This window comes from Felis catus, chromosome A1 (assembly GCF_018350175.1).
Source record: "Felis catus isolate Fca126 chromosome A1, F.catus_Fca126_mat1.0, whole genome shotgun sequence".
NCBI lineage: Eukaryota > Metazoa > Chordata > Mammalia > Carnivora > Felidae > Felis > Felis catus.
In genome coordinates, this window is record NC_058368.1 from 64,390,216 (window position 1) to 64,413,380 (window position 23,165).

Sequence of the window (23,165 nt, forward strand, 5' to 3'; positions counted from 1 at the left end):
TCCCCTGCAGTCACAGCTTGGCTAACTTTGGTGCAAGAGGCTTAGCTTTTGGCCTTTCTCAGCTTTTGATATCCTTGCTCACTAACCCTAATAATTTCTACCTTTGGTTTTAAAGTAAGAGATGTACAACTCTCTACTGGCACACTTAGAAGCCATTGTAGGGTTATTAATTATCCTATTTTCAATATTGTTATGTCTCAGGAAGCAGGGAGGTCTGAGGAGGAGAAAGGTAAAAGAACAGTTGGTCGTTGCAACAGTCAGAATAGACACAGCATTTATGAATTTTGCTGTCTTACGTGAGCTTGGTTCATAGTGCTCCAAAACAATAACAATAGTAACATACAAGATTACTGACAAGTCACCATAACGAAAACAATAATAATGGAAAAGCTTGAGATATTGAAAGAATTACCATACTGTGGCACAGAAACAAGAAGTCAATAAATGCTGTTGGAAGAATGGTGCCAACAGACTCCCTGATGCAGGGTTGTCACAAGCCTTCAAGTTACTAAAAAAGAGCACAATATCTGCAAATAGCAATAACGCTAAATGCCATAAAATGAAGTATGCCTCTATAACACTTATATGCTTTTCGTTCATACTTTTGTCATTTAAAATGGCCTCAGGTGGGGCGCCTGGGTGGCTCAGTCGGTTAAGCGTCCGACTTCAGCTCAGGTCGTGATCTCCTGGTCCGTGGGTTTGAGCCCCGCGTCGGGCTCTGTGCCGACAGCTCAGAGCCTGGAGCCTGTTTGAGATTCTGTGTCTCCCTCTTTCTCTGACCCTCCCCTGTTCATACTCTCTGTCTCAAAAATAAATAAATGTTAAAACAAAATTTTAAATGGCCTTAGGTGTAATGCTGAAGTGCTGTCTTGTGTTCTTAAGTGCAGAAAGACTCTAGTATGCCTCAGGTGCTTGTGTTAGATAAGTGCTTGTGTTAGATAACCTTTATGCTGTTGGCTATGAGTTCAATGTTGATGAATCAATAGTAGATACTGAATACAATGTTTGTAATCAGAAACACATATAAAACAAGGCTTATACATTGAGTATTTGATGAAATTGTTTTGACCAGAGGCTTATAGGAACCTTATTTTGTATTACATGCTAGAGGCAGGGGTTCAGTGTTTGCTATGACTTTATAGACCACAACCATTGTGAGTAACAAGAGTCAACTATATACTAATATATGTGAAGAATATTTTTACCTGTATTTATTCAAGTGTTGAAGAAATAGTTATGAAGAACTTACTAAATGCCAGCATAATTGCTGACAGCCAGTTGAGAAGGAAGCATAGGGATAGCAGGGCTGTATCCTCTGTATCCAATTCAGATGTTGTTGAGAAAAATTAAAAAGGCCTCAATTTTACAATATAATAACTTATGTGCTCATATAACAATAATATGAAAAAATTATTTCACTTAAAGTTAGGGTCATCTGCAGACAAGGTAACCAAAAAATTCCTTCAAGATCCATGGATGAAGATCTGTGCCATGACAATGTAATGTTCATGACAATAGTGTTCAATGTAATAGTCCTTACAGAACTGGGTTGCTAATACTTCATTACAATAGAAATTGTTTTGTATACCCCGAGTACCTCTATTTTAAGAACACTTGCATAATTGAGATAATAAAAACTTATCTATGATTTTGTGAACTATTTTTTATGGTTGAGATAAAATATTTTTTGTCAAATTGCTTCATGGGAACATAGTGCCCTAGTGGTTAAAAAACAAACTCATAAATTCTGTATTCGGGCATAATTTACTCTGAATATGACCATATAGCCATTAAATATTAACTTAGTTCCATTTCAAAATTAAAGATGTAATTTTATGTTGTTCACTGAGAAAGAAGCTAAACAATAGCTGTATTTTCTTTGGCTCAGCTGGAACTATACACTTGATTCTTTGTCAACTTTAAGAGATATATAAGAATGCAACACCCTTGTGAAACAATTTATTTTCTTAAAAGCAGTTAATTCAACAAAATCTTTATTATTTTTTGTTATCTGTATAATAAATGATTACCCTCATTAAGAAGTATAGTTATAGTGAATTGGAATGTACTGCAATTTACTGCCCTCTTGCATTCAAATGACCTGGTTTCCTTGCTCCTCTGCCAGCCAGGTTGTGTTTGTTTCATTGAGTTGTGTGTTAGCTTTTACTGGGACTGCTAATACATGACACAAACCTATCCTTTCTGTCAATAGTCCTATAGATTTTGCATGCTCTTTGAAAATGGGGAAATTTTGCCTGCTATTTAGAACATTAATATGTTAAAGCTCTGATTTACATCAAACTTAGAATTAATAACATTGCCCTTAGGATCAGGTTCAAAATTTTAACAAGACTTTTGAGACGTTTTATGCCTAAGATCCTTCTCGACATTCTGGCCTCTTACCTTAGGGCTTCCTGTTTTCTGTGATCATAATCCTGACACAATGAATATCCTTCTGTTATTCTGTTTTACAACTATGCTATCTTCATGTACAGAGTTTTCCTTCTCTTCTCTTATATCCATATCTAGTATACCCTAGTATCAGCCTAGAGAATATTCTTGGACATCTTCAAGAGGTAGAATAGTTTTTCTTTTCTCTGTGCTCTTCTAACACTCATATATTGACCACCGCAATACTCCATTCTACTACATTTGACAACTCATTTATTTTTCTGCCCCATTAACTAGTCATTTTTTGAGGTCAGACACCCCTTTTTGGCCTTTCTTTTTTAACTCGGTAGAGTGCCTAAGATCTATTCAATATATGTTTTATTTTTTAAGTGATAGAGTAAAAAAAATCTAATATGTAGATACTGGGTGTCATGTTGCATGATTTAGAACCATAATTGAGAACCTGGTGGAAAAAGGAGGTAGTACACTCAGCAGTTTTGCTCAGTTCAGTTATCCTAGGTCTAGTGGCAGTTCACCTGTTTCCTTTATTTTAGTATAGACAATTGTCTTGTGATTATTGTTGAAGCTAAAGCAGTGAAGTGTTAGATTCTCTTGTCACATATATTCATAAAAGAATAAAATTGCACACATGTTCACATTTTGCTGTTAGTAATAAGCTCTGAATAAAAATGTATCTGGGGGCACCTGGATGGCTCAGTCTGTTGAGTGACTGGCTCAATTTCAGCTCAGGTCATCATCCCAGGGTCGTGGGATCAAGCCCTGTGTCAGACTTTGTGCTAAACATGGAGCCTGCTTAAGATTTTCTTTCTCTCTCTCTCTCTCTCCCTCTGTTCCTCTCCCCTGCTCCTGCACACTTGCTCTCTCTCTAAAAAAAAAAAAATCTAAAGTTCCAATTTATCCCCAAACCCAGAAGAAGGATAGGACAAGGGGAGAATTAAATGTGCACTAAAGAATGTGTAGGGCTTACTTATATTGATTATTTAAAAATGCATTTAAATGTTTTATAGTTTGAAAATAGCTAATAGAATAAAAATACATAAGGAACTTAAACGTTAATTATGAGAGGGAAGGAAGGCAAGTGTAAACTTTATCAATAGAGTGAGGAAAAACAAAATTGGAAAGGCAACAAAGGGACATTAATAGACTATAGGTAAGAACATAAAAATTTACTAATACGACTGAATTATATGAATCAGTGGAATTGGATTCAACTAATTCATTAACATACAAGAATCTTAAAATGAGTTAAAGAACAATATTAGTCCTGATGTTATTAATAGATCATGCAAACGTGAAAGACACAAAGAGATTGAACACAGAGCTAACAGTGACATGTTACAAAAGTGAGAAAGTGAAAATCTGGTAAAGAGCACTTTTAAGCTGATATTACATGGGGAAAATGTTGTTTTGTAACAACATTGGTTGCAGTATCTAAAAATAGAGTAAGCAGAAAGATCTAATAAACCAAAAAATGTAAAAACAAAATAAGTAGCAAACAAATGTAGAAATAAAAGGAAACCGTAAACCAGAATCATAGTAAAAATGTACATTTGTCAGATTTCAAGGGAAAACAAATAATATAAATGATTGCAGTAAAATAGCCAACATAATCTGATAATAAAATTTATAAAGCGGTTAGAAAATACAATTATAAGAAAAGTGCTAACATTTGGTAAATACTTTTGAGATAATTTGTACTTTAGAAGACAAGATCTAAAGAGAACATAACTAAAGCATAAAGATGGAAAGTGGTAGAATAGACTAATATTAGATTATATAAAGATAAAAATTTAGCCAAATAGTTCACAAAGTTAAAAATAGAACAAAATCCCATTGGATGAAAATAACACAAGCACATGAAAGAATGATAACTACACACATAAATAGCTTCTATTAACCAAGTGGAGAAAAAGAAAATATCCACACATAAATAGGTTATAGTGGTTTTATTTTATTTTGTGGTTTCTAGGGATTATATTAACAAACTTTATACAATCTAGTTAGAATTAATATTTTCCCACTTGAAGTAAAATGGAATGATCTTACCGTCATAACCTTTCATTACCTGTACTTCCTATGTGATGCAGTTGCCAAAAGTACTACATCTAACTGCCCTAAAAATCACATCTGTTATGTTTGCTTTCACCAGTCATGCATAATTTAATGTATTTAAAGACAAAAAGCCTTTTATTTACCAAAATGTTTTTCTTTCTCCTCCTTCATGTTTGACCTTCCGCATGTCCTCGTGTCCCTGTCCTTCTGTTATCATTTCCCTTCCACTGGAGAACTTGCTTTAGCATTTCTTTTAAAGCAGACATAGTATTGACAGATTCCTTAGTTTTATTCCTGCTGAAATTCTTTATTTTGCCTTCATCTGGGAAGATTGTTTTCCCTAAATGGAGGATTCTGGATTGGTAGGTCATTTGTTTTCAGTACTTTTTTTTTTTTTTTTTTTTTGATGTTTATTTTTGAGAGAGAGCACAAGTAGGGGAGGGGCAGATAGAGAGGGAGACAAAGGATCCAAAGCAAAGGTGGCTCTCTGCTGAGCAGAGTCTGACCTGGGCTGGAACTCACAAACCTGGAGATCATGACCTGAGCCAGGTCAAAAGCTTAACCCACGGAACCACCCAGGTGCCTCTGTTTTCAGTACTTCGAGAATATTGTTCCACTGTCTTCTGCCATTCTTGGTTTCTCACAAGAAATCTATAGTCCTTTAACTCCCAGTTTTCTCATACATAATTTTTTTTTATTTTGCCTGCTTCAAAAAAGTTTCTTTATTGGGGCGCCTGGGTGGCTCAGTCAGTTAAGCGTCTGACGTCGGCTGGGTCAAGATCTCACAGCTGGTGAGTTTGAGCCCCAGGTTGAGCCCTGTGCTGACAGCTCAGAGCTGGAGCCTGCTTCACATTCTGTGTCTCCTTCTCTCTCCTCTCCCGCTCACACTGTCTGCCTCTGTCTCTCAAAAATAAATAAATGTTAAAAAAAAGTTTATTTATTTTTTGTTTTCAGCAGTCTGCTGCTAATGTATCTGCGTGTGAATAACTTTATCCTGATTATGGTTTGTTTAGTTTCTTAGAACTTCTCATTTATGTCTTTGACCAACATGGGGGAGGATTCAGCATTATTTCTTTAAATGTTTTTTTCTGTTCCAACCTTTCTCTTCTTCTGCAGGGTCTTTTATGTCACAGATACTAGACCTTTGGTATCTGTTCATTCTTCTACATATTTTTTTTCTGTTTTGATAATTTCTATTCTATCTTAATGTACACTTTTTGCTTTAACATCGCAGTTCCAGCTGTGAGACACTCCAGTAAAATTTTTTGCCTATTTTTTAGCTTTTTTTTTCTTAACTTGTATTTCTTTGAGACTTCTATCTTTCCATTTCATGAGTATTCACCCTTTTTTTCATGGGTCATTTTTATAATAGTTGTTTAAAAAATCTTTAACATTTGTATCCTCTCCAAGTTGGTATCTGTTGATCGTGCTTTCCCCCTGATAATTGTTTTCTTGCTTCTTTGTATTTTTAATAATATAAATTTCTTACCATTTATTTTTGAGAGACAGAGCACGAGTGGGAGAGGGGCAGAGAGAGAGGGAGACACAGAATCTGAATCAGCCTCCAGCCTCTGAGCTGTCAGCACAGAGCACTACATGGGGCTCGAACCCACCAACCATGAGATCATGACCTGAGTCGAAGTTGGACGCTTCACCGACAGCCACCCAGGCACCCCTATATTCTTAATAATTTAGATCCTATCCTGGACTTCTCATTGTCTGACCTATGCATATGCTAGTATACTTCAGTCTTGAATTTAGCCTCAGTCTTTACATGGTCTGGAAGTATTTGCTGTCTGGATTCAATTGGTTTCATCTTTGCAATTCAAGAGTGAACCCAGGCTTCATACACAGGTGCAGAGAGTCCCTTCTAATTCCTCCTCTCCAGGATCTTATCCCCAAGTCTCTATGCCCCCAGTATTCTTATGTTCAGTGTTCAGTTTTAAAAGTTGGGACTTTAACCTTCCCACACTATTGCATCGTACCTACAAACTGGCCCAACAGATGGCAAAGTGGTGACAGAAAACAGACTGTAGGGTTGCTTCCATCATCCCCACCATTGCTGCTGCTGCATCAGGGGTATGGTGGCGTCTCAGTTGCAGGGCAGGGGGTGTTAAAATGGGACTCAGCCCTGTTATTAAAGACAGGGAGGGGAGCCACTTGATGAGCTGTGGCTCAACTGGTATATGACAGGTGGGGAGTGTTGAAAGCCTCTTTTGCTGGTCCTAAATGCCATGTCTGCCTGGGGAAGGGAGAATTGGGGAAGGCTGCCCCTTCACTGTAGCTCTGCACCTGGGGTTAGTGGGGAAATTCCCTGAAACATCTGTGGTACAGGAAGACCTCTCCTAATTCTCTCTATAGTAGGAATGCTTCTTTGAGCTTTTTCTGACTGTACTCATTCAGCATTCAAGAACTGAGGATTTGGACTTACCTAGAACCCCAGATAGGATAGGTAGGAGATAAAGAGGGAACTTGGAGCCCAGTTACCCCACAAATCTATTTGCTCTTCTCTACCTTGCGTGTAGAGTCTTCGGATAGGTGCTTTAAACTTTTTCCCCTTAATTTTATATAGGAGACCAAAAATTTAAAAAAAGAAAAAGAAAAAAAGGCTTGCTCTCTAGTCACCCCTCAAGTTCTGAATCTCTCCAATAATTATTATTCCCGTGTGTGTGTGTGTACATACGCTGTCCAGACCGCTCTTTTATTATTGTATGTATCGCACTATTTATCTGCCTGGTTTCATTCATTTTGTTTGTTTGAAATCAAAGGATAAAAAAGGAAGTAAAAGTTTCTGCAATATTGCCATGGTCATTTTGAAGTGTGTGAAGTACCAATTGATCTTCCCTTCCAGCCCTTCAGTCGTGTCCCATCCCTTCCTCCAGACAGCACGACTGCTATTAGTTCCGTGTGTATCTCTTTCAATATGTGTTTATGCTCACGGAAGAATTTTGATACAGATAAACACAGATCTATAACAAAATAGAATGACTTTTCCCCCCCGCAAGTTAAAAAAAGATCTACTCTTTGTTTATTGCTCTCAACCTTAGTATATATAGCAGTCCTTTCTTGGTAAAATAGCTGCTTTGTATTTCCTGGTGTGGATGTATACTAGAAATTATTTGGTCTGTTCCACCTGATGGACCTTTACATAGTTTCTTTTATGTTTTTATTTTTTTTTTCTTCTCTTTCCCTTCCCTTTCTTTCTCTTCCCTGCCCCCCCCCTTTTTTTTGTTTTTGGCTCTTACACACTACCGTAAACAAACTTCATTTATCTATATCCGTTTCTGCTAGTATGTTGGTAACAGCATTTTTTTTGAAGTGGAACTCCAAAACGATTCTCTAAGATTTATTGTCTTACACTGCCGTGCAGCACTTTCAGTGCTAGGACACAAATATGTGAACCTTCCCCTTTGTGTCTGAACAGCATTAGGGCAACTTTCAGTCCCAAGTAAAATGCATGTTTCTGAGTACCTGTTTCTTACGTCATTGTCGACAGTGGATAGAACTCACTTTTCAAAGTTGATCATTGTATTCCTCAAGTTGTAAAACTTTTTTGGTATATTTAAAAGACCTTTGTATACATATGTCCATTAAATGTAAGTTTGTATTATCCATTTTTGTTTTTAAGTCCTGTTCATATTTATGCATGGGAGTACTTGACTTAGCAGAGAAAGTTTCATTTGGCCTGTCTATATTCTTCATTATTTTGCCCCAAGTCCATATTTTATCATTAAATGTGGACTGATTCCTATTAGTTTTTATGTAATCAACCCTCCCAATTATTCTCTTTGGGGATGTTGTATTACTTGATTGCTTTTTCAAAGTATCTACTTAAAGATAAAAGCAATTATTCTAATTTTCTGAAATAAATTTGTATTAATACTTTGATCCCTTGTTTGGAATTTGTTTTTGGGTACACTTGGCTGCAGGAATATTTTTTTCAAATTATATAGTAAATTATCCAACACTATCCATTAAATTGTTTCATCTCAGAATTTAATTTCATTTCTATAATTCATTGGTGATTTTTCTGTTTGTCAACCATGTCCCCATATCAAACTGTTTTAATTAAAGCAGCTTTATTTACACATCTGTTTTTAGATTTCATTTCTTTCTAGATTCAGAATTAAATTCCTATGAGATTTAAATTCTTCAAAGGAAAGACTTGTTTTACTCAACTCTTTGGTCTTAGCTTACCACAGTGCTGACAGATATTTTTACTAAATTACTGTCCAACTTTATTGACTTGAAACTCTGGTGAAACTTCTGTTCCATGTTTGCTAAACACTTCAAAAGTATATTCAACACCATAACCATTTATTGAACACACAAGACTCTGTATTGAGAACTGTGGAGAATTAAAAAAAGAACCTGTCCTTAAAGAATGTCTGTGCTAGGATGGTGAGCATAAATCTGTGTAAGAGTAATAAGTGTGATATAAGACAATATGAAAATCAATTTGAAAGTAGAATAACATGTGTCCAAAGGGAAAAACAATAGTAAAGTTACTGTTACTTTCAATCACTGAAAAATTTTTTGTGTGTGTGTGTTTTTTTTTTTAATCTATTTATTTATTTAGAGAGAAAGCATGCATGCAGGGGAGGGTCAGAGAGAGAGAGAGAGAGGGAGAGAGAGAATCCCAAGCAGGCTCCACACTGACAGCACAGAGCCGGACACAGGCCTTGATCCCACAAACCATGAGATCATAGCCTGAGCTGAAATCAAGAGTCAACGCTTAACTGACTGAGCCACCCTGGCACCCCTGAAAAAAGGTTCTTAACATAAGGTATAGTTTGTTGCCATCTTGACTGACCAGCTACATAAGTGGATATAAAATGAAATAATGTAGATATATCCTCTGTGAAGAATTCTTTGGACTAAAACCCTAATCCCTACAGAATTTGAGTCCTTGGGTATTTTGGTACACAGGAGTGTGCCAGGGTTAAGGCAGAATTTGGATTTTGTTTTGTTTTCCCTTTTTTTTTCCTTTCCTTTCTAAGAGAGTTCATGGTTTGGATTGGGGGGGTTGATTTGAGCATTTCTCATTTATCTTGCTAATTAGGACATGTTCCTGCTATAACCTAGTTTAACTCAAGTTACCTATATTCACATCCTCTGAATGAGTCTGTTCACCATTTAGAGACCTCTGTAATTTTCTGATTGTATACAAGGCTCCGTGGTTAATAGTGGTTCAGATAATGGTCAGGGGAGGGTAGGAGGCGGCTCTTCTATGTTTGTTACATGTCACAGCAATAGCAAGCATAGGGACCATGATGGGAATGTGAAACCTACCCATATAGTGACACGATTATGTTGGCATACTGTAAAAGATACTTAATACTTGGTAAAACATCTGGATCTTCCCGTTATATATCCAGGAAACAGAGATGTCAACTACTTCTCGTCAGATAGTAACAGATAATGTACATTTTGCATAATAAGACGATGTGAAAATATCTTATGTGTTGATCTGTCTTAATAGAAAATCATCATATGGAAATTCTGAACTCTGTTCATTTAAATCCCATTCTGGATAGATCATAAAACTAAACTTCTTTAAAAAATTAAATACTTTTTTCTAAAATGTTGGAACGCTGACTTAACCCTGGATCTATACTAAGCATATATAATTCATAATCTTTATATTTGATAATGAAAGGGCTGTTTTAGCTCCATTGGCTTATATATGGTTTCTGTGTAACACTGTTACATGCTTAATCATACTGCCTTTAAAAAAATAATACATTTTTTGCCTTCAAAAGGCAAACATGGTCTCCAAGGCCTAGCCTGGGAACTTAGAAACTGACCTATTATTTGATGTCGATAGTAGTTTCCATTGCACCCAGAGGAAAAAATTTAGACCCAATTCCCTGGAGCCCCTATGCTGTGAAACAAATGTGTCACCCATGCGTTGTGTCTGAGCACTGTCGAAGTATCTTTCTGTACAGAGCAGGACCAGGGTGGGTGCACCTACTGTGCTTTGCCAAAGGTGACATTATGGGGAGAAAGAAAACATGCTGGAGAGGCCTGTTTGGCTGCACATTTACACTAAGTAGAGAATGAGAGCAATTTGTCACTTCCAGCAAAAATATTTTCCCAGGAATCATGATAGATGGGCAGTCTGTTTCTAACCTTACTCTTTTACGACTTGCACCTTGCTTGTTAACTCTCTTGGAACATGTTTTCCATGAATCAAAGGAAACAATCCTAAATAGTATATAGCTTGATGACATAGATTGTTTTTATAGAGTTAGCTGCTGAAACCATATTTTTCAGAAAGGGAGAGAAACTGAATGCTATAGGAATATTATGCAACAAGCCTTAAATGAAATTTAAAAAGAACATTTAGAAGAACATTATGTTTAGAAGAACATTTAGAAGTCATAATCTAAAAACATTTAGTAAGAATATAAAGTATGGTGATATTCTCCAGAGATTGGGGGTTGGGGGAGTAGAGTAGAGAGATAGAAGACAGAGACCTAGAGATAAATGCCAACACTGAGCAGGAGTTGAGCAAATCTTACCATATGTGACTAGGTAAATAAATAAATAAATGACAGTGAAGAGGTGGTTTCTTCTTTTCCAGTACAGATACATGTGGTCTGGGTAATGTTCCTTTGGTAGAAATGTAATGACCAAAAGTAAACTGCAAATAAATATGTAAGACTAGATTATGCATAAATAGGGCATCAAATTAGCAAATGCTAAACCTGATGGTATACAGGGACCATCGTCTGACTGCACAGGTACTTCCTGGTCTTATTTGACAAACCTTCTCTCTGTTCTGGTCGCTCACTCTATTCACTGTTCAGCCAGTGAAGGCAGGGATGGGGCACATGAATCCTGGATCCCTAAATGCAGCTGAATCACCAAATTAAGAAGGGAAGTTTAAAGACTGGTTAGAGTTAACATTCGAATAAGGGACTTTCTGTGTAAAATGCTGTTATAGTATATAATCCTGATACACCCTTCTCAAATATTTTACCAAAATATTTATGAGCATCCAGGAAAGAAAGCAATGAAGAAAGATAGGAACACAGGAAGGAAAGAAGGGGAATTCACAACACCATAGGGCACAAAGTTCGAAAGCCAGTCCTGAGAGGAATATCTACTAGCTAGGAGGCACTTGGGGCACATTGGAAACCCTGCCTAACACCTAACCAACTAACAGTGTTTCGATTTATGAGGTGGCACTGATCTGCCTATTTGAAGTACAGTAGAAAGATTGTGATTCTCTACCCTCCCAGCCACTGGGTATCCTGCTAACCTGTCAGAAGAGCAGACTGGGGCAGAAGTTCTCATCCTTGCACAGGTGAGGCTCTCTGGAGGGAGAGGGCATTGGCGAGTGCAGTCTGCTGTTCTGCTGTGCTATGAGAACAGGGTTAGCCTGTGTCTGGAATCTGCATGGCCATGGATCAAAGCCAAGGGCAGACACCAATGTTGCATAGTTCCCTCCTTGTTGAGGATGAGAAAGGTAATACAATTTGATTCCATAGGGCTTAAAAGAGTATATTGCAGAGAAAATTGGAGGGAATGGAACCTGTGAGACTCAGAGGGAAACACACTTCTTTTCTCCAGAAGCCATAGAACATTTTAGAAAGCAATTTGACATTCTTGATAGGATGCTGGAGACAGCATGGCACCAAATTGAGAAAAGCAGAAAGCCAGACTGTGGCAAAAATACAGATAGGAAACAAAAAAGATGAGCAAGTAAAGCAATGTTCACATTGTGAACTGGACTGGTAGGGATCCTGGAACAGAGGACACTGCTCCCTGGGATATTGCCGAGAATTGGAGATTCACCTGACAGCAAACAGAGGTTTGTCTTATTGCTTAGATTTAATTTTAATCAATGCTGCTTTAGTTTAAAATTAAAATAACGTTAAAAAAGTAAAGTAACATTTAAAAACATCTCTCCTATTGGATGTATTTGTTTAGCACAGTGGTCTCCTTGCTCTGCACCAGGCCTAGATACTGTAGGTATCTTCTCACCATCTGTTGACTTAATCAGTGGGTGGTGATTTCACACTAATCAAAGTGGGACTCGTCAGCCTGAAGCCACCTCTACTCCCAGTACTTAGTAGCTATTTGATCTTGATCAATGACCTTATGCAGCTTTCTCATTTGTAAAATAGGAATGAGAACAATATCCACTAAAGTGTGTTAGGAGGCTCTTACAGGGATAAGGTATGTATCCTAATGCCTAGTACAGATAAGTAAACAATAAACGCTAGCTACTGTCCTATTAAAACAACAGAAAGTTATGTATAGAAATAAAGATGATTTGATGTTCTAATAAACATAATAAAAGGAATTTCCTCTTCATAGACTCTAGTAAGATAATTATATGGATTTAGAACATCAAAGCAACAAAAAATGGTGCCAAAAAAAGTTTTTAATGAGGATACAATAATTTGGGAGTGAAGTTCAAACTTCTCTGTGAATTTAAGTGCCAGGAAGAAAAGGATAAAAAATCCAAGGTTCAGGGGAAATTGTGCCCCTTAATCACTTGGAAAATAGGCAGGTGGATGAAAGTCATAGGTGTTCTGTGACATGCAAGAAAAATTATGCAATACTTGCAAATAGGGAAAATGACTAATTACTATGTGAATTTTCAGTAGATTGCTGAACATTGTCTAGTGGGCCCTCCTGGATTACCTGATTGTATAAAGGATTATATAAGAGTACGTATTTAACTGACGAGGTTCTCTCACAACTCTGTAGGAGTATGGATCAATTTATAGACAACCAATAGCATAGCAAGAGATTCCTGTTTACACAAATGCAAAACCTCTTGTTCAGTTGACAACGTAAACCTCTCAAATTCTCACTTAAGCTAATCTTAATATTTGGCTGGTTCTCTAAATAAACAGGCTTTGGTATGTATTCCCTCATCAATTAATCTTTGAGCACATACTCATTTTACATTTGTAGTAAGGTCCCATTTTAAAGTTTTTGAAAATTAGACTTTATCAGGACAACTAGACAGTATTTTGGAGGAAATGCATTGTGCAAATAATTCTCCAAGATTCTTTTAATTTTGTTGTCCTCGAATTTATAAGCATGATTTTTATCATAAACAAGAGTCATGTGGATTTACATGACCCGGTCTCTGCTTAATTCTTTCTTCATCTCTTACTACTCCTTGCCTTGTTTCTGATAACCTAGACATGTTGATAAGGCAGAACATTCTCTCCCCTTCTCACTTCTGTATTTTCACATTCCATGTCTTCCAGACCAATGCCATCTACCCTTACCATGATGTACACAACATACCTCCCCCTTCTCCTCATTAACTCATACTCACTCTTTAAGTTTCAGCTCCTACTTCTCTGGGAGATTTTCCTCTTCCCCAAGCCCCATTTGGTTCTCTGAATTTGTATCTCCCTAGTAGCCTTAGTCACCTTTCTCTTCATCACATTTTACCACGCTGTATTAGAGCTGTGTGGTCTTTCTCCATGGACACATAAGTTCCCTGAGATATAGCAACTATTAATGCTTTTATTTATTATGGCATTCCTTGGTTCATTAGTTCTCTATTGTTGCATAACAAATCACCACACATTTAGGAACTTAAAAGAACCCACATTATCTGTTTCTTTGGGTCAAGAGTCTGTGCACAGCTTAGCTGTTTGCTCTACTTCAAGGTCTTTCACAAGGTTGCAAACAAGGTATCAGTCAGGGCTGGAGTCTCATTAAAAGCTAAAAGAGGGAAAGTGCAGCTTCCAAGCTTACATAATTGTTGGGCAGAGCTCAGATTCTCCCTCACGATTGCCCAGAGTCTACCTTTAGGTTCTGACCATGTGAGCCTCTCCAAGATGGCAGCTTGCTTCATGAAAGTATGCAAACTGAGAAGACAACAGATTTTAGCAAGATAGAAGTTACAATCTTCTATAACATAATCAAAGAGAGTGACATCTCCTCATCTTTGCCAAATTCTGTTAGAAGCAAATCATAGGTGTCCGTTCACACTCAAGGAGAGAAGTTATGCAAGGTGGGGATCATGAGAGTGCTGACCACAGTAGGGCCTGGTACTGTGTTGGCACACAGTAGGTATTAAAATAATAGCTTCCAAATGAATGATTCATTCAATGAAAGGATGATTTATATGAGGACTCCTTTACAGAAATATGCAGAAAATCCCTTCCTTTGACCATAAGATAACAGATAAATTTGTTTAGCTATATTTTTTCCTCTGACTAAATTTCTTTGTTTTCTTACTCTCCATTGTTTTCAGAATTTTTTTTTTTTTTACGTATGTCTGGTTAACCTAAAGAGTAGAGACTTATGAAAAAAAACAAAAAAATTAAAAATAAATCAGCAAAAACAACTTCAAATAATTTTAAAATACACAAGCATCCTGTGTTATTTCCTAATATTTTGAAGCCACATTGCAAATACATGTATCCAGAGTAGTGTAAACATTGGCACAGCTGTGTACAGAATCTCCTATTTAAATTATTTCGTCATAGATTTTCTTTACCCTCTTGAATTATGACTTTAATGTTACACACTAAAACTGCTTCATGTAGTGAAGTTGACTTCACTGAATTTTATAACCAGAAACAATTTTGACTTCTGATGAAGAAGAAGAAAAAAGATAGTATCATCCTTGCAAATTTTGTCTAAACAGTAAGTCAGAATTGAATAATTCTACAATAAAAGAGAAACACTATTAAATTATGTTTCCCTCATTTTTGTGTCTGATATCTGAACATTTCTTTCATCCATGATTTTGGATTTTTCTAAAGTAATAGACAAAAGGCCTAAGTAAACTGAAGAGATTACATAAATATACTTAATGATCCTTGCCATATACACAACACCTAATATTACAGGACAATGTTCCTCGAGCATGCATCCACTGTTTCCCAGGATAAATAAACTCTTTCGAAAAGTGTATTGTATATGGGTTAATGCTTGCAAAGGTTAAAAACATCAAATTCTGAAATATCATGACCTGACATTAATGACCCAATAATAGGTTGACATTTGCAATTCTTTTTGGGGGGTAGTAGCCCACCATATGCAAAGATCAGCTTCTGCATTTAGCTGCTTATCTCAAAGGAAAAAAAAATATGAGTAATAATAGTACTGGGGAGGTTAATAATAAGTAAGGGCTTAGTATAGCTTTTATCAGTGTGTTCAGAAAATGAACTGAGAATTGCTGTCTACTTGATTGGGAAGGGGAAGGGAAGAATGGATCCATATGGGAGGCATCACTCAGCTTCCAGTGTTTGTGTGAAGGTGGTTCACAAGGTTACCTGAGCTGATGCAACATAAAGCTAAAATTTGCATGTCAAAGCTTCGTTCCTTTTGTGAGATACTGCCACACAAATCACTGGCCCTGGGGCTTAAGTTTCACAGATGTCTAAACTCATTTAAAAATTAAAGTGCAATAATTTGTAATCCACAGTACATCTAATAGTTCTGATTCTTCAGAATGTTTTGTTTTGCTATTCTTTGTTTCTACCAACTAAAATTCTACTTTTTCATAGACTATCGCAGGTTTTCCCTGGGAAAGTTAATGTATTCTTTGACAAGAACATCCTTCTTTGGGGCCATTATATTATTGCTACAGTTAAGATTCAAAAAAGAATAATACTTATTCATATTTAAAATCACAACCAAAAATAACTTGGCATTAAACTGACCATTACATTTCCTGGGCTTCTGGAAAAATAAAAACGTGACTCATGAATGCTAGTTCTTTGTCCATGTTACTTATTCTTTCAACTACCTTCAAGTTTTCAGAATACATTGTGAGGAACATTTGCACTATATTTTCTTCTATGAATTATTTCATCAGAATTAATGTCTTTACATTACTAGAAAATATCCTAAGATGCAATGCTCCAATAGGCTTATAATGACTTGCTATAGATTATATTTATTAACATTGCCATAAATTAACATCTTTCCTCAGTAGAGTTGAAAGCATTACGTGATAAAATTTTAAAGTTCACAGAAAAGAATTATAAATGGTGAAGCAAGTAGGATTTTGCTCATCCAGTTTAGATATACATTTGCAGTATTCCTTTAGTGCACTGAACATAGGAAATGTAAACATTACTTTTGGTCTCTTTTTTCTACTTTACACCAAATCCATAGGAAATGCTACAGCAACATTTTACGTGCTTACAGCATTGGGATTAGTCCCAGTTATGCCGGTCACTTCAATGTTTCAATTTCTCCCCTTTTCCTTAAGTAAATGGAAACAATTTCACAATTCTGTTTCATATTTTTTCACAACTCTGTAGATTTTTTTTTTCAAGAGTGTAGAGAATGGACATGGACCACGGGTCTGGAAACACTTAACAGCTTGAGTGTCCTTGGGCAACAGAGAGGAAGACAAAGTTAATGATTGCACTGAGATTTTATGGTGGGAAATACAGAAATGAATTTTAAACTATGTCACAGGCCAAATCGATCATTTCTATATTTTAAAGTAACAATAGAATTATTTTCAAAGAAATAAACTTGTATTTCTATTTCTTGCATAATCATAGCTATAGGTTATGTTCAAGGATGGTCAAAAATTAGGATGGCATATGATAAATGAAAGGGGGAGATTATATATCACTTATTTTGCCCTGCTGATGAAAATAATCCTTCAAGTTTCAGAACACAGTAAATTAATGATTTATTCTCTTCTATTGGTGGTAAAACTCTCATAGAACATATTGAGAATACCTTAAAATTTTTTTTGAAAGAGAGTGTGAGCAGGGGAGGGGCAGTGAGAAAGAGGAGGCGGAGGATGTGAAGCGTCCCTTTGCTGACAGCAGACAGTGGGATGCGGGGCTCAAACTAAGGAATGGTTAGATCATGACCTGAGCTAGTTGGATGCTTAACTCACTGAGCCACAGGTGCCCTGAGAAAACCTAAACATTTAATGGAAAGATTTTTTTTTCTTTGTGTAGTTGATGGTGGCCATTATATAATTAAATGGTCAATAAATTGTATGTCCAAAAACTATCATGTTCAAAATTGTGATCACAAAAGTGGCATCACAGTCACCTTATTTCTATTTTTGTACAATATGTGAGGAAGTACTCAGTAGGTAGTCTATGAACATGTGAACGTCTGTTAAATCAAGTATAGGAATGTATATAGAGACTAAGGTCTGACCTGTGGCTGGATGGTATTGAGACACTAAAATATTCTTATTTTATTATGGCCTCTGCATACTGTTTGATTAAAACTAATAACGTGTTATAAACAAACGAATGTCAAATAAAAAGGATACACTTTTGTTGGAGGATGAATCTGGAATTTCAAGAGCTATCAGGAGTTGACCAAAGATCCTGGTGCTCTCAAAAAAAAAAAAAAAAAAAAAAAAAAAAAAAAAAAAAAAAAAGGACAAATGTAAACATTACACTTTTAATTCTTAAAAAATATTACTATTTTGTAGATTTTCTTTGTAGAGAATCATGAATCATGTCACCTACAAATAAAGATGGTTTTACTTCTTTCTCAGTTTAAATACTGTTTATTTTTCTTCCCTATTTACTCTACAATGCTCATTATCTGTGGTGAAAGTGACAATCTTTGTCCTGATCTTCAAGCAGAAAATTCAGTTCTTTATGTTTCTATTAGGTCATATTTCTATTATGAAAGAGTGTTTAATTTTATCAGTTGCTTTACAGATTTTTGCCCTTTGTGCTACAAATGTGGTGTAATACAATGATTTAAAATTTTTTTTTAATTGGAATACCCTTGCATTCTTGAGATAAATTCCACTTGGTCACAGTGTTTAATCCATTTATGTTCTGTTAAATGGATTTGGTTTTCTAGTATTTCTTTGAACATTTTGGTGTCTAATTCATAAGGAATATTCTGTTGTTTTCTTGTGGTATCTTTGTTGGTCTTTGGTATCTGTGTGAATCTGGCCTTAGACAATGTCCCAGGAAATTTTTTTTGGAAAGAGTTTGAGTTGTTTTTAATTACTTAAAAGTTTGCTATAATTCAATTGAGAAACCATCTATTCCTGAACTTACTGATTATCGATTCAATCTCTTTAATTATTGTAAGTGTATTGAGATAATCTTTTTTCCTCCTGAGATAGAAATGATTGGTATGTTTCTAATTTACCCATTTTCTCTAGATTATCTAATTTATCACCAATACAATTGTTCATAGTGTTCTTAGAATCCTTGTAATTTCTGGTAGTTTGAGAGTAATGTCCCCACTTCGATTTCTGGTTTAGTTAGTTGTCGTCTCTTTTTTCTCAGTCTTACTAAAAGTTTCTCCATTTTGTTGATGCTTTCAAAGAAATGACATTGGTTTTGCATATATTCTCTATTTTTTATTTGAGTCATCTCTCTTCTGATCTTATTTCCTTACTTTTGTTCACTATGTGTTTGCTCTCTCTAGTTTTTTTAAGGTGTAAAGTTAGGTTGTTGATTGGAAGTCTGTCTTCTATTTAATGTAGACACTTAACAGATACGAATTTCCTTTTGAGGAGTGATTTTGCAGGATCCTGTAAATTTTAGTATGCTGTGTTTGTTTTCATTCATCTCAAATTATTTTCTTTTGTTTTAATTGTTTTTCTAATGTTTATTATTGAGACAGAGAGAGGCAAAGCATGAATGGGGGAGAGTCAGAGAAAGAGGGAGACACAGAATCCGAAGCAGGCTCCAGGCTCTGAGCTGTCTGCAAAGAGCCTGACGCGGGGCTTGAACTCACGGACGGTGAGATCATGACCTGAGCTGAAGTCGGACGCTTAACCGACTGAGCCACCCAGGCGCCCTGTCATCTCAAATTATTTTCTAATGTTCGTAGTTGCTTCTTTGACTCTGTTATGGGCTGAATTGTGTTGCCACCCAAAATCATTTATGTTGAAGTCTTTACCTTAGAATGTTACTGTGATTAGAGATAGGGCCTTAAAGAAGTAACTAAGAAGGGAATGCAAATTGGTGCAGCCACTCTGGAAAACAGTGTGGAGGTTCCTCAAAAAATTAAAAAATAGAACTACCCTAAGGCCCAGCAATTGCACTATGAGGTATTTATCCAAGGGTGCTGTTTATATGTTATAAGAGATAGAAATATATAAAAGATATAAATATATAAATATATAGATGTATATTTATAAATATATAAAAACATTTGTTTTTATAACAAGTGTGCTGTTTCAAAGGGGCACATGCACCCCAATGTTTATAGCAGTGCTATCAACAATAGCCAAAGTATGGAAAGAGCCCAATGGACAAAGAAGATGTGGTGTGTGTGTGTGTGTGTGTGTGTGTGTGTGTGTGTGTGTGTACATACATACACATATACATACAATGGAGTATTGGCAATAAAAAAATGAAATCTTGCCATTTGCAACTATGTGGATGGAACTAAAGGGTATTATGTTAAGTGATATTAGAGAAAGACAAATGACTTCACTCATATGAGGAATTTAAGATATAAAACAGATGAACATAAGGGAAGGGAACCAAAAATAATATAAAAACAAGGAAAGGGACAAAACATAGGAGACTCTTAAATACAGAGAACAAACTGAGGGTTGTTGGAGGGGTTGTGGGTGGGGAGATGGGCTAAATGGGTAAGGGACATTAAGGAAGACATTTATTGGGATGAGTGGTAGGTGTTACACATAGGGGATGAATCACTGAAATCCATTCCTGAAATCACTATATGCTAGCTAACTTGAATGTAAATTAAAATTAAATGAATTCAAAATTTAAAATTAAAATTAAAAATTGAATGAAATTAAATTTAAAAATGACTGAATAAGAAATTTATAAGACACATCAACCAAAAAAAAATAAAAATAAAAATGAACTAAAAACAGTATGTAATGAAAAAAATGAAGTAATTAAGGTAAAATAAGGTTATTTGGGTAGCCTCTAATCTAATATGCCTGGTGTCCTTATAAGAGGAGATAAGGGCATCAACACACAAAGGGAAGATCATATGAAAACAGAATATGGCCACCAATAAGGCAAAGAGAAAAGCCCTCAGAAAAAAATAACCCATTGTCATTGTGATCTTGGACTTCTACTCTCCAGAAATATGAGAAAATAATGTCTGTTATTTCATTCCATCTGTGGCAATTTGTTATGGCATCCCTATCATCTGTTTGAGTGTGTTATACATATATGTGGATTTCCCAGTTTTTTTGTAGTAATTGCTTAAGTTCATTGTGATCAGGGAAGATGCTTGGTATAATTTCAGTTTTGTTTAAATTTGATAAAGGCCTAACATATGGTCTAATATGTTTATGACCTAACATATAGTCTGCCCTGGAGTATGTTCCAGGTACCCTTCAGAAGATTGCGTATTCTGTTGTGTAGAATGTTCTGTATGTGTCACTGCTGTTGTGTCTAGTTTTACCCATTATTGAAAGTGGGGTATTGAGGTCTCCTATTATTATTAGTTTTTTTTATTATAGAACTGTCTATGTCTTTGAATTTTGTCAATGTGCACATCGTGTATATTGAGACTGCTATTTACAATATATACCTATATAGATAAATATGCACTATATATATGCACTATAAATATGCACTATACATATATGCACTATATATAGATAAATATGCACTATATATATGCACTATAGATATGCACTATACATATATGCACTATATATAGATAAATATGCACTATATATATGCACTATAAATATGCACTATACATATATGCACTATATATAGATAAATATGCACTATATAGATAAACATGCACTATATATATATATATATATATATATATATATATATATAGCTTCTTGATGACTCAATACTTTGAATAAGCATCCCACTGCCTCATGTTCTCCATAGGTTTGATGAGGAATTGGCTGTTAATATTATTAAAAACCCATTATACATGGTTGTGAGTCTTCTTCCTTGGCATTTTTGAAGATTTCTCTTTGTATTTGGCTTAAATTTTTTTAATGTTTATTTTTGAGAGAGTAAGTGAGTGAGAGTGAGCAGAGTAGGGTTAGAGGGAGGAAGGCAGAGGATCTGAAGCAGGCTCTGTGCTGATAGTGGAGAGCCTGACGTGGGGCTTGAACTCACGAACTATGATACCATGACCTGAGCTGAAGTCAGACACCCAAATAACTGAGCCACCCAGGCGCCGCTTAATGATTGGAGTACAACGTGTTTTAGTGTGGCTCTTGTGTTTGTCCTACTTGTAGTACACTGAATCTCTTTGATGTTTTACTTTGTATTTTACATTTGGGAAGTTTTCAACCATTATTCCTTCAAATACATACATATATATATTTGACCCTTCAAATATATATACATACATACATACATACATACATACATACATACATACATAGAAATGAAGGTCACAATGGTATAAATTAGCCTTATTAAAACATTCTACTTTTTTATCACATATGTCACAGTATTTATTGTTAATAATAACTCTAATATTGACTAACAATAACTGTTTAACTGGGTACCAGAAACTGTTAAATGACTTTTATAGATTATCTCAAAAATAATCATAGTAAGTCTATGAGGATTAGTGTATTGAGTGCTTAGCTTTTTTTTTTTTTTTTTAAGTTTTAATTTATTTTGAGAGAGAGTACATGAGAGCAGGAGAGGGGCAGAGATAGAAGGAGCAAGAGAATCCCAAGGAGGCTCCATGCTGTCAGCACAGAGCTCACGAACTATGAGAATATGACTGGAGCCAAAGTCAGATGCTTAACTAACTCAGCCACCCAGGTGCGCCAACCCTTAGCTTTTCTTACATATTTTAACAACTTAATAACAAGATAGATATACCAACATAAAAAAGCATCACCATCCTTTTTCTCATACTAAAAAGAATAAAAGCAGTGAAATATATTCTTCTGAATATATTTTTGAGAAAGTTCATGAGCTGCCTAAAGATTCCCTAAAAGAATTCTTAAAGCTCCCTATCAGTTATCCACTCTAAAAAAATTATTTTGAATTTTATAATTCTAAGCCTTAAGTTTCTTTTAAATGGTTGCAGGAGAAATTTAGCAGGAACTGGAAACGAGATAGAAAATTATCCACAGGGGCACCTGGGTGGCTCAGTCGGTTGAGCATCCGACTTCAGCTCAGGTCACGATCTCACGGTCCGTGAGTTCGAGCCCCGCGTCGGGCTCTGGGCTGATGGCTCAGAGCCTGGAGCCTGTTTCCGATTCTGTGTCTCCCTCTCTCTCTGCCCCTCCCCCGTTCATGCTGTGTCTCTCTCTGTCCCAAAAATAAATCAACTTTAAAAAAAAAAAAAGAAAATTATCCACATACATCCTTGTATACACAGGTTTTATTGTATAGAATAATAATAAATAGTTTTTCAAGTGGTATACAGGATATGTGTCTGATAATACTGTAAAATGTTAAGTGTTAGATAATTTTCAGGTTATATTATTAATTTTGAATTATTTAATTTATCTGGAACTTTGGTAAAGTCAAGGCTACAAGATGTAGTGTTGGTAGTTAATGATGCAACGTATCTTTGCCCATTGCTATGTAGTCAATAGACTAGGGTGAACAATCTAAACCTCTATTATAAACAGTTAATATGAGGAAATGGATTTGACTTATATTGTTTTGATTTATAGCACTTTTCCATGAATGTAAATCACAAATGTAAGAAGCCCCTTTATTTTGCATACTTGTGATTAGAAATTTTAACAAAATTTTTGAATACAGATTCAAATAAGCTGTGACGTTGGAAATCTTTTAATTAGATTCAATTAGTCTTTT

General features: G+C 35.6%; 1 protein-coding gene across 1 annotated transcript in view; it reads left to right on the forward strand.

Annotated features, from left to right (window-relative positions):
- GPC5 (glypican 5) overlaps positions 1-23,165 on the forward strand; it is a 1,421,162-nt gene that overhangs the window by 805,066 nt on the left and 592,931 nt on the right. The window lies entirely within an intron of this gene.